This window comes from Heterocephalus glaber, unplaced genomic scaffold (assembly GCF_053883595.1).
Source record: "Heterocephalus glaber isolate CG9 unplaced genomic scaffold, H.glaber_assembly_v1.0 deba00001457, whole genome shotgun sequence".
Classification (NCBI taxonomy): domain Eukaryota; kingdom Metazoa; phylum Chordata; class Mammalia; order Rodentia; family Bathyergidae; genus Heterocephalus; species Heterocephalus glaber.
In genome coordinates this window covers 10362361-10377189 of record NW_028258305.1, presented here as the reverse complement: position 1 = coordinate 10377189, position 14829 = coordinate 10362361, and the positions used below count along the sequence as shown (strand labels likewise).

The window sequence follows — 14829 nt, the reverse complement described above, 5'->3', positions numbered from 1 at the left end:
ATTAAATGTTTTTTCTAAGACTAAAATATTTGAGTTGGGCTCACTGTGAATTTGAATTATTTCAACTCAAGTTCCATGCATGCCATTTTATTGACTGAATGCTTGCATGCTTTCTTTATTCCTAGTCTAAAACAATGGCAGGGATATGTCATTCATGGTGGAAGTTCCCACACAGGACCAGGTGTGCTAGCCAATAAACACGTACCCTGTATGTATGTAGAAGTTGCGCTCTATTCCCAGTCTATACTGTTAACTTAGCAGGTGACATTTCGGCCTCTTCTAGGATGCAAGATGCTCTTTCTCAGATTCCCAGGATTCTGCATCAACTATCGACTACCTCATACCAATCATTGACTTCTCTCTGTGTGATGTGAGACTAAAGAGAAATGATGGTTCCTTTCTTTGCCTCAGTGTATATAAACTACCAAGCATACTTATTCTAGTTGCCATTGCCTTGAAAATAACTTCTGGCACATGATCATATTTCAGCCTACAAGTAGATATGCACGTGTTGGATATGGAGCGAGTTTTAACACAGTATCTTGTGCAAATAGAAATGTACACATACTCATTTATTGTGAGATATACACAATTGGGCTTATAAAACATTAAGTCTACATCCATAAACTCTATTGAAGGGAGCTAAATTGATCATTGAGGCTCTCTTAAAAGATGACAGAATACCTCTAAGGAACATGAGTTACTTTTTAGTAGTCTGATATGCAATGAAAAATGCAGGCACAGTGTTTAATAATGTGCTAGAGTAGAGACAGTGAATACAGCCATCCTCCATCCGTACATGCCTCTACCCCTGCCATGATCTTTATTAGCTTTGTCCTGACAATCTGACCTTATAGAGCTCTACCCAGCCCTGACAGCCACATAAAACTCACAAACAAATAGGGAGCTGGGGTAGCCTTTTCAGATTTAGGATCATGTTCAAGCTTATGAATCAGATTTTTCTGTGTGTGGACATGACAACTATGGAAAAACTGTAATTTAGGACATATTCTCTTTATCCTTTTATGTAGAATTTCACTTTAATGTGATGCAAATGACAGTAAGAAATATATTCAGTGAATGTTAAAGCCTTCCCATTAAAAATTCTGTATGCATTTTACATTCTAATTCATGTACAGTCAAAAACCCTGATAAAATCACAGTGCTGATTTGACTGCTGCACTTATCGTATTAATGAGGATACTTTATGCCTTTTGAAAATTGGGATATGGTCCATTATGTGATTGTAAATGATGTGATTGTATCACATAAATTTGTTATTCAATCCCACCCCTCCCTCCAGTCAGCTTTGTATATAAGAAGATTCATTGGTGAGCCAGTAGTGAGGCTGGAGAACTGAACTGCAAATTAGACATTTTGTCTTTTGTCTTTATTTTTGTTTATAGGAAAGAATATAGCAAATATGCACACACATGTGTATGTGGTGTATGTGGGTAGATATGTTTTTCTTTCTTACTCTTTTAAAAAAAATTTTCCAAAAACTACAGGGAAAACTGCTCACCAAAGAAGTCAAAACAAAAGAAAGAAGCGGACTGGGCCTGAGGCTCCCGGAGGTATGTAGCACTTTCCTCCACAGCCCACAGCAATCCTCTCTTCCCTATTTTGCTGATCCTGGATTACCTAATGCTTGGAAATATTCTCCCCTCTCCTCATGCAACAAGTGAAAGGTTTGAGACATGATGTTTGCCAAGGCTTCCTGTTTTGGGGTTGCATTTACATTCCTAAAACTATGAGCTCCTCTTTCTATTTCTGTGTTTTCCTGTCTCACACGCTTAATTAGTCACCATTGACTTCAGGAGCAGCCAGGGGCCTATGAATGTAGGATAAGAGGTCTTTTGCTTCTTTCTGTTACTGCAACTTCTACTTCTGGATCCAGGATAGACGTCCACCTGAGTAAAGGTCACAGAATTCTTCATTCTTTTCTTAAGCAGCCAGCCACTCTGTCTCTATTCATCCCTAAGGACACAAACTCCTCCCCTGACATCAAGTTCTCCAAGCTCCCAACAAAACAAATCAGACATTGAAGACAGAAGTGGCTTCTAAACTCTTCAATAAAACTGAGGATGTCTAGCTCCTGCAGGCTGCAAGAGCTTCATACCAAACTTCTTCCTTAAGGATGTTCTGGAGAAGCCCATGAGCCAAGCAAGGTGCTTTGCACAGGCCCAAACCACGGTATTTTAAATTATAGCCTGTACTCTTCCATTTCTTAAGCATTACCATTGATTTGGGTATCCAAAGCCTTTCTAGGCTTCATCGTTTTTATTTTCTTTTTTGTTGTTATTGTTGTTATTTTTCCCTTGTATCCCTTCAAAAAAATGTTCTAATGTTGCCTAGAGCCTAGAGGAAGTGATGTTGTTCTTCATAATGGAACAAGTGTGGAACTCTTAGAGTTTAGAAATACAAATACCCAAATACTTGACACTTATCTGGCCATCTTATATATATTTCTGACTCTTGATCTTTTTATTGTTCACCTTGGAACCTGACTGTAGCATGCTCAATATTCGTATGTTACTGATTTAAAGGAAAAGACTTTTTAAGTTTTTGTTGTTGTTGTTGTTATGCTACACCATATACTGTTCTTGCCCCCTACTCTTGACCCTATCGAGGAGAGATGTTATAGGGAATGATTTAAATATTACCGCAATTTTTATGTTTTAAATGGCACATGGGAAAAGATGAGTTGCTTGACTAAGATATATACCAAAAGAGATCACAAGGATTCTTTTATGATGGGAGGTTTTTTTTTTTTTTCCACCTTATTTCAGATTCAAGGCCAATAAGAACTTTATACAATCTTCTGGACAAAGCTTGCTACATCCTAATCTCTGCAAATCCACTCTGTTCTGTTCATTGCTCTCCTTATTAATCAGTTCTACTGAGCTGTACCCTTCTCAGTACTGATACACACACTGCATTTTTATGCTTCTGTTTCTGAGTGGCCTTTTCTATATTTTTGCTTTGTCTTGCATTCGATTATTTACAGCTTGGTCTGTAGAATAGGACGCCATCACTGCCTGCATTTAGGCAACAGCACATTATGTCATCTTGCTTCATATATTTTACTTCTATCTCTTTTAGGAAGAAGCTCATTTGAGAAATCTTGGCTTTTTTGCCTTTGGGGAGAAATCATTTACCTTCTTTTATCTCAGCTGAAATATGTCTCCTTAGTCCCTTTGTTAATACAAAGAAAAAAACCTTATTTACATCTTCTTGGATCCTATTCTTTAGCTCAATTGCCTAATTGTTGCAGCTTTAAGAAAGACCGAGTCATTTTGTTGCTTTCACTCATTGTGGGTGTATTTTATGGGTTCCACAATGCCACATTCACAATCCTGCTTACTTTCCTGAGAAAGGCTTTTCTGTTTCACTCCAATGTGCAGCATCATATGTGTGCTTCATTTCCTTCTCACACATAGGAAATATGGCTGAACAATACCCCTAGAAAAGAGCAAAAAGGAAGATATTAGACCTAGCAATAGTGCCCACTGCCTTGGACTCTGCCTGATGATGCAGACAGTTCTAGAGTACTTGATATATTTTTTTAAGAGTTTAGCCTGATTTTTCTTCCTTTATGTCTTTTCTAGTATCTTAATTGTTCCTTAGAATGAATTTCCCTACCAGAGATTACTGTTTCCCTTTCTCTCTTGACAATGCAGAGTAAATCAGGGTGTGGAATATTACCCATACAGCCCACTCTCTGAGAGGGATTGCCGGCTGAAGCCATGCTGTTCATATGCCATTCTGTGCCCAACTGTGGATAATAACTGAATTGATTTTACCCTGGGAAAGACAAAGGAACCTCGGGCTGCTTTCTGAATCATTTTGTTCTCAGGTTATTCTGCTCTGAATGGTAAAATCTCTTCTAGAGTACTGGGTCACATTTAGCTTCTTTTATGGTAAATGCCCTGTGAGGGAAATTCTGTGCATCTGTGTGTGTATGTGTGTGTGTATGTGTGTGTGTGTGTTTGTATTTGTGTCTCTGTCTGTCTGTGTTGCCAAACAAATATGAGTCAAAGAACATGAGTAAGTTTGTTTTCAAGTCCCCATGAATTCCTTCCTTTTGTTTTTTTAAAAAGCAACATGCTTTGAAGACATACTTTTCTTAAAATGAAGACTAAAACTTGACCTTTAGATCCTCTTAAAGTTTATAGAATACCATTGTTTAATAAATTGTAATATTGCCATTAATAAGCTCAACCTATATAAATTATAAGAGCCATACTAATAATAATCATTATAAATTGAGTGCCTAGTACACCTCATGCATGTTAATTCACTAAATCCTTACGACAACTCCATTTGGTATATATTATTATTTACATGCTACAGATGCAGAAACTGAGACACACAGAGAGGTTAAGAAATTTGCTCAGGTCATGTACAGTACAAGGGGCAGGCTTAGGTTTCAAGCCAGTGACCCCCAAGTCTTAATGATAAAATGTACAATTTTCTACCTTATTCAGGGAAAATCTATACCTCTTACATAAAGACCATTATATCAACAATATATTTTAAAAATATTTTAAGGAAATTGTGATTAAATAGTACGCATTTGTAAATTATTTTATTTATATTACCTTAATTGTGATTTATTCAATTCTATTATCCCACTATGTTTACAAATTATCTTAAATAATGTGGTAAAATTAGGGAAGTTAACATATAATGATTGTCACCTTTAAAAAAAAAATCTCAAATCTGGCATACTTGTTCTATGACTCCTTGAATTCTTATTTTTAATTTACATCTCTGCTTCACTCTTTTTTTTCTATTGAAGTTCACTGATACTTTTATGAAGATGAGAAGGTACATACTCATCGAGACTGTCTCTAGCAAGTATAAAGTCTTAGTTTTTGCCTGTCCTTATGATGTATCCTGCCACACATGTAGTCCAAGGATATTCATCGTAATGAGGTATTTGCCAAAAAAAAAAAAATGTAGTAAATGTATAAGTTTGGTCACACAGACCTTTTGAGCATTGTTTATTTCAAGTCAGTTTCCTTTAGGTCACTGCCTAAGTTGCCATAAGTGTGTTTGAAAGTTCAGTGTACACATAAAGGATAAATTAAATATCCTGGAATTTAAAAAGTTCAAAGAATATCAGGTTTGTGTCTGTTATGCTTCCTATCTGATGTCTCCCAAAAGCTTCATGTGTTCATAAGTGGGGCTTTTGGAAGGTTCCTGGATTATGGGGACTTGTTGCTGACTTGTTAGGAGATGGGGCATGGACTGAAGAGGCAGATCACTGGGGGTGTGATGTGGAATTGTTATCTCCCTCCCCACCTCCTTCATTCAAGCTTGCGCTTCTTCCTGGATGCCATGAAGTGAGCAGCTTTTCCTCTACCACACCTCTCTGCCTTGAAGCTGGTTGACTACAGACTGAAACCTCTACAAACTGTGAGCCAAAATACGGCTTTCCTCCTTTCAGTTGCAGGATGTAGGTATTACCTCTCAGTCATGAGAAAGTGACTATGACAGTCTTTTTTTATGTTATCCAAAGACAAGTTGCTTCATATTCTTAGAGAGTTAAAGATAGTAAATGAAATCACTGTTCTGGTGGTCTTGGAAAAGTTGTATTGCCCATCACATTGTGTAAATGACTATCAAGTTGGTGGCCAGAATATGAATTAGTATGTGGGCATAAATATCGTAAGGCTTTTTGTCCTTCTCCCCCGAGACTTTGTACCAAAGCTTCACTCTTGGATCAATACATCAAATAAAGAATAAGTGACACTCCAAAGTCATACCATCCTATCAAAATAATTGTTCATAATTAATATAATTATTGATCAAATAGGAGAAGTCACTGTCTAGATGATATAAAGCTGTTAGGATTTCATGGAAATGTTTCACAACGTAATTATATTTCCCTGGGAGATTATAAAACAATTTATTATAAAACAATTTATTTTTTCCATGTGTTTCATCAATCATTCTGTGGATTGAAGGAATACCAGAATTTCATTTCTATGTCAATTTCTGCAGAATTTCAAGTCATTTCAGTATTATAGAACTGACTCGAAGACAGGGCCTCACCACACGGGAATCATGTCCTACCATACTTGTAATGCTGGAGCCCCATTCTGTTGGATTCATAGTGTGTGACAAAGCTAACTGCAATAAGCTCTGACAGCCCCATTGGTTTTTATTGCAAACCAAATTGAGGCCTATGTAAAATTTCCTTCTTATATATGCGATGAGCTATATTCTTCTCTGGGCCTTGGTTTCCTTATCCAAGGATGCAAGTGGTGACTAGTTTCCTTTCTACTTGTAAAGCTCAGTATTCCAGTTTTGCTCATGATTAAGCTTTTCAGATGTCCACAATGGTGGATCTCATGGATAACTGGGACTCTTGTTAAAGTGTAGATTATGGCTCAGGAGGTCTGGGTGGCACCTGGTTTCCTAATAACCTCTCAGATGACATTGAAGCAGCTGGCCTATAAAGCCATCTTTAGTAGCAAGGATCTGAATGAAACAGAGAAGTTAGGGGATAAGACTAGCTTTTCATTTTCCTGTGGTAACACATTTCCTTTCCTGCCCTGGCTATGATTCCTCATTTTCTTCTGCAGAGGACTGTCATATGCCTCCTCTTTCCTAAGTACGCTAAACCACATTTGGGCTTCTAGAAGACGAAGTGCATTCACACATATCATAGATTCCCTCTCCAAGAAGGAAGCCACAGAGCTTATCAGGAAAGATCTGTGCCTCTGTGTCAGGCATCCCCAGCCCTGCTGAAATATGAAATAAATGAGGTGGAGTTTAATTTTAGGGTCTACAAATTTGTAATGTGTTCATCATTCCTGTTGCCTTTTTACAGGGCAAGCTGAAGTTGTCAGACTTGTTTGGCGAGGAAATCCGCAGTTGAGTTCTGGTTTAATGAAGCACTCGCACCCTCACTTGTCCTTCCTCTAATCTTTACCTGCAGCGAGGAGAAAGATGGTTTCAGTGCTGAAATTCGGCACCTCTTTTTGCTTTCCTAGGGGCACGTTCTTGGAGGGATTTTCCCAAACTGGACTGCAAGCTGGCTTCCCAGTAGAGGGCGCAATGCCCGAGTGGCATGGCCCCAGAGCTGTTTCCTCCTCTTCTGGGGTTGACTCTCCCTGCTAAGCTGGGAGGGATCAAAAATGAGCTCTCAGGAAGGAAGGAGAGGAAGGCTATTTTAAGGGAGAAAATCAAATCAAATCATTTCAGATCGGAATCACTGACTTTTAAAATGAAAGGTCTATTTGGCTACTGTTAATGGGCAGCGTTTCATAATTCTCAGCTATTCTAAGCCTACCTCTTCTTTCTCAAAGCTTCTCTGAATCTTGCATTGTCCAGCATTTGTATCTTTCACTTTAATGAGCGCGAAATAGGAATTATATAAAGAATTTTAATAATTCTCACTGGACAGTTAAGCAGTGAGAAGTCTTTGGAACTGTTACTCTTTCTGCCTTTTACAGACAAGTGCTTCCACAGAATCCAAGGGAAGAGAAGAATAACATATATATATATATCTATATCTATAGATATAGATATAGATATACATATACATATACATATATATATACATATACATATATATATGTGTATATATATATATATATATAAAATGGTGTGTGGGTTAGTAATTTTTTAGTAATAAATGAATGACCTTCCTAACAAGCTAAAATAGTGAAATAGAAATCCACATTTTTATGGCCTGCCCTCCCTGAACCCTACTGCCCACTTTCTGCAACGCACACAGGAAATGAATTCCCTGTAATGTGGAGGGGGGGTTGAATATGTTAATCTCAAATTCTCTAAATGTTTTGGTTCCCCGTAAATCATGTGGGCACGACTCAGCCTAGTTATTCCTTACAAATTCCTTTCTTTTTCTTTTTTAAAACTAGCTTCTGTTTTTCCTCATTTTTGATAGATCCCACTGCAAACTTCAGCTACAGTAAGTGCAGGGGACCAAAACACTATTCGCACATAGAAGGTATTTTATTAAGTCCAGCAGTTAAAAATGTACAAAGTTCCTTGTAATAATCCATTCATTCTGTTCTTGCCTGATTCTTGGAGTAAGCCTGCACAATTATTCAAATCCCAGCTTTTAGCTACAGCATACACCTCGCCATGGGGCTATGCCTCTGTAATCTTGCTTTGGTCTTGCATGTCAAATGGAATTAACTCCCATAAGAAATATGTGCAAAGACAACCCAAAGTGTCTAATCCCGCTGCTGTCTTAAATTTTTGAAACTCTGAGCTGTCATCTTTTTCTGTTGCTTTGTTGAAGTTCTCACTTATGCTTCAGTCCATCCAAAGCTGAAGTTTAGGAAAATTCGCATTTTTATATATATTTTCAGTTATGCTCTCCCTTGGCCTTTTCACATTTTCTCTTTATAGGAGAATTTTTTTCTTCCTTCAAATTCCAAGACCATCTTATACACAGTGGAATTTCAAGAAGAGGTGAATTTGCTTTTTCTGCCCACCCTCCAGTCTACAAGGTGATGTAAACACATTAGTTGAAGATTCACAAGCCAAATATAAATAAGATATGTGAGTGCGTGTGTATGTGCATGTGTGAGTAGTATCTGAATATTGTATGAGAGACGAAATAATGATATCATTATTACTATACCTTAACCACTCAACCTAGCTAATCACACAAACTAATTCTGTCTCATTTGAATCTCAAACTGCATCATCTCCCTCATGAATAAAAAAATCAGTGAAATGAGCTTGGTTAGTCTACTTGTATGTTGTATTAAGAGTAGATTAGCTTGCTGAGTAATTTTACACTTTCTTCCTTTTTCTAGGGAGTATATTGCTTAAAATCATAAATATTGTATGGTTTTCCATATCATATCTTGAATTTCACTTACTCATCTTCTACAAAGTCCTAGACATAAGTAATCTAGAAGAATACTCAGTATCCAAAAAGCAAAGTAAGCATTTAATAAGTATTTGTTGAATTCCTGTGAATGAATTAGGACAGCTTATTCTACTGCTTCTGAAGGTTGAATCCTGTTGCCTCAATTCACAAGTTATATTATTTCATCTGGAATGAAAGTGGCCTTGGCTTTAGTAAGTTTCCTTCACAGCCTGTGTGTTCAGTCTGATAATTACACATGATGCATATTTTAATATCGCCCGTTATTCAGCATTGTGGGTTCCTTGAGGTGTCTTGACTTAGTGAGGTGTGGAAGGGTAAAGCTGTAACTTGGTGTGGTGGATATTTAATAAGTGGTAAACCGCAGCATTCTCCATTTGAAAGTTAATTAAGGCCACTGGCTGACTGGGCTTATGCAGAAAACATGTTCATGGGTTAGCCATGGAAACAGTCACAACAATGCTCAGCTAAAAATAATGGCCTTAAGAGACAGTTTTACTGATCATTCCTGAATGCTTATTGCTTTTTTCTTTTTTTTTAAATAAAGGGATTGCCACATTTTTGAGGAAACACTAGTAGCACCAGCTTCTTTTGAGACTTAAAACTTTTACTTATGCCTGTGCAGTAGATAGTGAAATAAAGATTGATGTTAGGGGATAGCTGCATGATTGAATTATATTTTTAGAGTTATGTGCAAGAATGTCTCTTATAATCATCTCTTATGCTCTCTTGATTCTCTTTGTCTAGTTAATAGTGGCCTTTAATATCTGATGCAGCTAGTTTGTGCACAGGAGAAGTTAGCATTATTAGCTGATTTTATTCAAATTGTGTTTCAGTTTGTTGAAGAACCCACTTTTAGTGACAGACAATATAATATGAATTATATTTCTGTGTGCTCATTGTTTCTTTACAGTGAGAAATGAAATAAGACTGTGTATTTTACTGTACAATAGATTACTTTTGCTAATAGGATTGAAAAAGCACATCAAATACAAATGTCCTTTCAGCATCTGGTTGGTGAATTTAGATCGTCTTATCAAATATCTCAATACTATTCTAGAATCCAACAATATTTAGTGCAACTGAAAGAAGTGACAGTATAGTATTGGGCAAATATGATAAGGGTATAACCTAGGTAGAGAGGTATCAGGAAGGTTGAAGTGACTCAGAGATATTGTGGAGCTAGCTAATTGCAAGATATTTTTATGGAGAAATACAGAATTCTGTTTGCAATTACTCTTAGTGGACCCCATGTAATCTGGGTCTGCAATCCCACCATTCAATTTTAAACGATCTAATTGGTCTAGAGGCCAAATATGAGAAGAATTTGTCCATCTCCTACCCTCCCATTCACCCACATTCCCATGTGACTCTAAGCACATCTCTGGAAGAATCTTGAGCTCAAATGACCCTTCATCTTTGATAGGACTGACTAGAAAAAAAAGGTGAAATAGGACAAAGATTCAGCCCCTTATAAAGTTTATACCTTGTATCTTGCCTATGTCATCACTTAACCAAATGGAGATCATATAGTCCAAGAGCCAAAACACTGAGGTTTAGATTTAGAACATTCTCCTTCTTAACCTGGCCATAAAATAATCCGCTGCAGAATATTTTAGATAGAATTGACCCAAAGCTGGTATCCCTACAAATCCTCACTTGTGACTTATTTCACCCAATATTATGTGACAAATATCCATCTCTGCCAATATCAGTTGAGTTTTTTGGTTCCATTTTTCTGACTGGCTACTTTCAATAAATAACATTTTTTCTGGCTTGTCCTTCCTCCTTCCCACACTACTTTTCATTTTTGTCATTTGTTCTAATTCAATTTGAAATACCCAGCATCTGACTGTAACCCGGTATGGGGACTCAGGAGACTTCAGCAAGAGCAGGTCTCTTGAAAAGGGTCTTTTGGACACAACAGAATAAGCCTTTCTTTATTATCTCAGGGATAACAAAATGTGGTATGAGCAAGACTGTGCAGCAACAATAATTTCAAACAGCAGCTAACTTGGTGAAAAACCCTGTCCCTTGGGTGTGAACAGACCGCCCCTTGGCTCAAAGTCATCTTGCTGTCCCTGCTGCTGATTCTCCAGACCAACAAAAACAAGTATGAAAAAACACACAGAGTTTCAAGAGAAAGCTCTTCTGTAGGAGCCTTGCTTTTGGAAGTGGACTAGATTTGCAGTCCATATAAAGGCTTGGGCAAGGGCTTAAGGACCATCACCATGTACAAATACAGTGACTTTTGTCCATTAGGTGGGCCATGGGGCTTGTTAGGCACCTATGACCTATTTTTTTCTGTAATTGTCCAGAGGAAAGCTCCAGTTTCCTTGTACCAAGTGAGGATTACTCAGGAATAATAAGCACTGGACTTCGCAAATCACCTGGATTTGAATTCGTGCCTTATAACCTGAGAAAATCACTGTCTCAAGCCCTCAGTTTCTTCATAGATCAATTGGGATAATAACATTTCATTTTCAGATTGTGGTAATTGAATGAAATATAGAAATGTGTTATTATTGAGAAAATATCAAAATGTTTAGACTGATGTGAAGCTTGATGTGCAGAGCCAGTGAAAGCCCTATGTGAGAATTCTTGAGGAAAAAGGGAAGCACTATAGTGGAAGATGGAAACACTAAATGGAAGGTGTTATTATCATTATTATTGTTATTATCTTCAAGGTATTAAGACAATTTTTATCTGCAGCAGAAAAAAAGTGGTTGTCTCTTTTCTCAACATTCAAACCTGGATCCATCACAGCCAGAGGTTCTTCCATTGCTTTTTGGTGGGGAGGTAGGTAGTTCATGTCTGCCCCACACTTGCAGACAGGGTGAAGAACAGCTAAGTTGGAGGCAGTGTAAGACAGCAATCACAGGGTCCCCTGGCTGCAGACATTACAGATAAGCAAGTATCTTGGGTATTTAATATTCATGTGTTATGAGATTCCAAGGAGGGTTGAGGAAAAGGTACAAGTTGACGCTAGACTGTAGCTCAGTGCTTACAAAACAGAAGCCTATGAAGAGGAATGCCAAGGGCTCTTATCCTTCAGACCATAAACAGTGTCCTGCAATATGTTTTTTTTCCCAGGATATAGAGACATTAGCTTGCCTGTAGTTAGTAGCCAAATGGACGTTTTATCAATGGAGTACTTCATCTTACAAAATATGTCTGTTTAAGCAGTATGTAAAGAGACTAGAAATTGAGGTAGACCAGAAAGAATAAAAACAAAAGATAAAACACATATCCCAGGCATGTGTGTCTGTCCCTATTGTATAACAAAAGTTGGCTCTTTGTGGAATGTTGCATGATGGAAAATAATTGTGGAAGACTATGACCCTGCCATCTATTTTTTAAGTAACATTCAACTACCTTAAACTTATACAGAACCTATCAGAGTGCCATATCCACAGTGAACACACAACACCTTGGGTAGCAGCAAGAACTTGCCAGCATAGGTAATGTCCACGTATCTGAAGTAGAAGGCCCTAAAAGTGTTGAAAACATCTAGGTGATGGGCAGATACAATGGAACACATTTTTAGCAACCCTTGGAGTAACTGAAACATTGGATATCCAAGTAATCCAAGTAAGACTGTTCAGAGTCCCAGAAATCAACTGAACTGTCTAGGGAGAATCTGGGGACACCTTCCAGCTGCTTTTGCAACACCCATCCAACAAATGTTTGTATCTGCAAGGGACAGTAAATGGACAACGGAGAAACAGGAAGTAGGAGTTACGTAGACTCAATGAGCCTTTGTGTTCTCATCTGTAAAATGGGCCAGAGCTGCGGGGAATAAATCAGATAAAGGAGGCTAAGCTTCATCCCAAAGTCTGGCTCAGAGGAAGTAGGCAATAAAATAAAACATTTTTTATTAGAAGAAAGCATATATTTCTTGTCTTTGGAGAGAGCCCCTTCTCTCTCCCTGCCTCCTCCTTCAAGCCTCTGAGGCACCTCTGTAGTAATTGGCTGCTAGGGTTTGGCATCTCTCTGCAGAGAAATAGTTTTTTGTCAAAAGGCTCTGGGGTGGTGGTGTGAGGGATTTATTAGTGATCTAAGGCAACAGGAGCTGCCTCTGGTGTTTATCGACTGTTTCTAGCTGGAGGCACAGAAATACACAGGCACTAAAGGGTGAGTTACTGTTGGTTGCTGCTCTCTGGACCAGCAGGGACTTGGCAAGCTCTTGGAGGACAGAGTGTCTTGCATCAATCAGTAGTGACCCCTCTGGCTGAATATGTACAGGCATAAAGAGGCTCCTAAATTAGCCTCTGTTCTCCTTCGCAGGATGGATGGAGGATGAAAAGCAGAATCTGGAACAGGAGGAAACATGTGTAACAGAGCATTGAGCTGTACTCTGAAAAATCCAGCCAACCCTTTCTGCTCAAAACCAATCTTAGATGTCTCTCATTTATGAGGGCCTATTAAAAAAAAATATATATATATATAGTTGATGTGTAGGAAGTGAGAAAGGGAATGGAAGAAATGAGAAGAGGAGAATAGACAGCAAAAAATAAAATGTGCAACTACTTGCTTGGTGAGTGAATTAAAATGGAACAGGGGTGACTTAAGACTCTTTCCAGCATTTTCCAGTGTATGTTGAGACAGATGCCTGCTCCAACCAGAGGTGAGAGGTATGATATTGCACCATCTAATTAATTTTTAAAGCCATTGCAGAAAATTTTCATGTTTGTTAAAAATTTTACTGAATATTCATTTACCTAAGAATGCTAAGGATCTGGCTGAACTTCATAAAAGCTAAGAATCATTAAAAAGATGTTCTTCCAGAATAAGGTAAAGGCACCTCTCATGTTTAAGAAATGATAGCTCATATTTGGGGATTCCTTTAATCCTTCCTCCCTGCTAATGATATCTCCTTTGGTTGAGAAAAGAAGGGAAAGAGAAGAAGTCTCCAGGTAGGAATACACTTTCTTGCTTCACATGTCCTAGCTTTCCTTTGTGGTCCAATTGCAGTAATTTTAATGTCTGATTGAGGATAGCAGTATTCAAAAAAGCTGGCATGAAAATAGTGAATCCACAAATTTAATATTGTTTTCTGTGTTAATAAATTTCTTTTGCTTATTTTCTATAATGCATCAGGGGAGGACATTGAATCTTGCTCCAGATGGGTCTGTTATATAACCACAACCAGGAATATGGAGTTATCCCAGAGCTGACTGGGCCAGAAAACATGGATAACACAATGCAAATCTGACCCTATTGCTGCCGGAGTGAATCCAGAAGCCCTAATATACCCTGATCATGCACAGACAGGTAAGCAGCGTGTGCACTTGAGCTGGGAAGAGCCATGAGAAGTATTTCTTTCTCAAAGCACCAGACCCTCTTAGTGTCATTTTCTTTGGGAGGGAAGGGCATGACCCCCATGGCTTGTGGTAGTCTGGATACATTGCAGATTCCCTTCTTCACAATAATAATAATTAGCATTTATGGAACACTTAGTACCAAATGCTGTTGTACCCATTTCACATATATTAACTCATTTAAGTCTCTCAAGAACTCTATGATATAGATCCTATTATTATATTGTATCATGAGGAATTTAAGGCAAGATCATATGACTAAGATCATACAACTTGTTAGCAGTAGAGATAAGATTAGAACTTAGGCTCTCTGATTGCATAGCATATAATTTTATCCATTTAGCATATTTCTTTCGATGTGCCATATACTGACTGGGAAGACTACAAAGTGAAGATGAACTCTTTGCCAATGTGTCCTGGGGAAAGATAGTGATTAATAAGGAAATCTAAACTTGAAGAGAAGTCTTAGTATTTCTCCTATTACGGTCATTATTTCTTCTCCCTCTATAAACACACACACACACAAATAAACCCAAGCAAATGCCAGACATTGCAAGTTTAAATGGATTTTCCCATATAGGACCAACTTCTTGGACAGATCTTAACAATATAAGTACAGGAGGTGGCCTG

At 37.9% G+C, this 14829-nt stretch overlaps 1 long non-coding RNA gene across 9 annotated transcripts in view; it reads left to right on the top strand.

Annotated features, from left to right (window-relative positions):
* Positions 1 to 14829, top strand: part of LOC101702303 (uncharacterized) — a 610288-nt gene that overhangs the window by 574639 nt on the left and 20820 nt on the right. For 7 of the 9 annotated variants that reach the window (XR_015453096.1, XR_015453090.1, XR_015453091.1 and 4 more), the window contains 4 exons: positions 1509 to 1574; positions 4802 to 4938; positions 5322 to 5461; positions 8392 to 14152. This is a non-coding gene — a long non-coding RNA (uncharacterized LOC101702303). Of the gene's footprint in view, positions 1 to 1508; positions 4939 to 5321; positions 5462 to 8391; positions 14153 to 14829 lie in introns of all 9 variants that reach the window. The other 2 variants (XR_015453093.1, XR_015453089.1) reach the window with 2 other exon arrangements.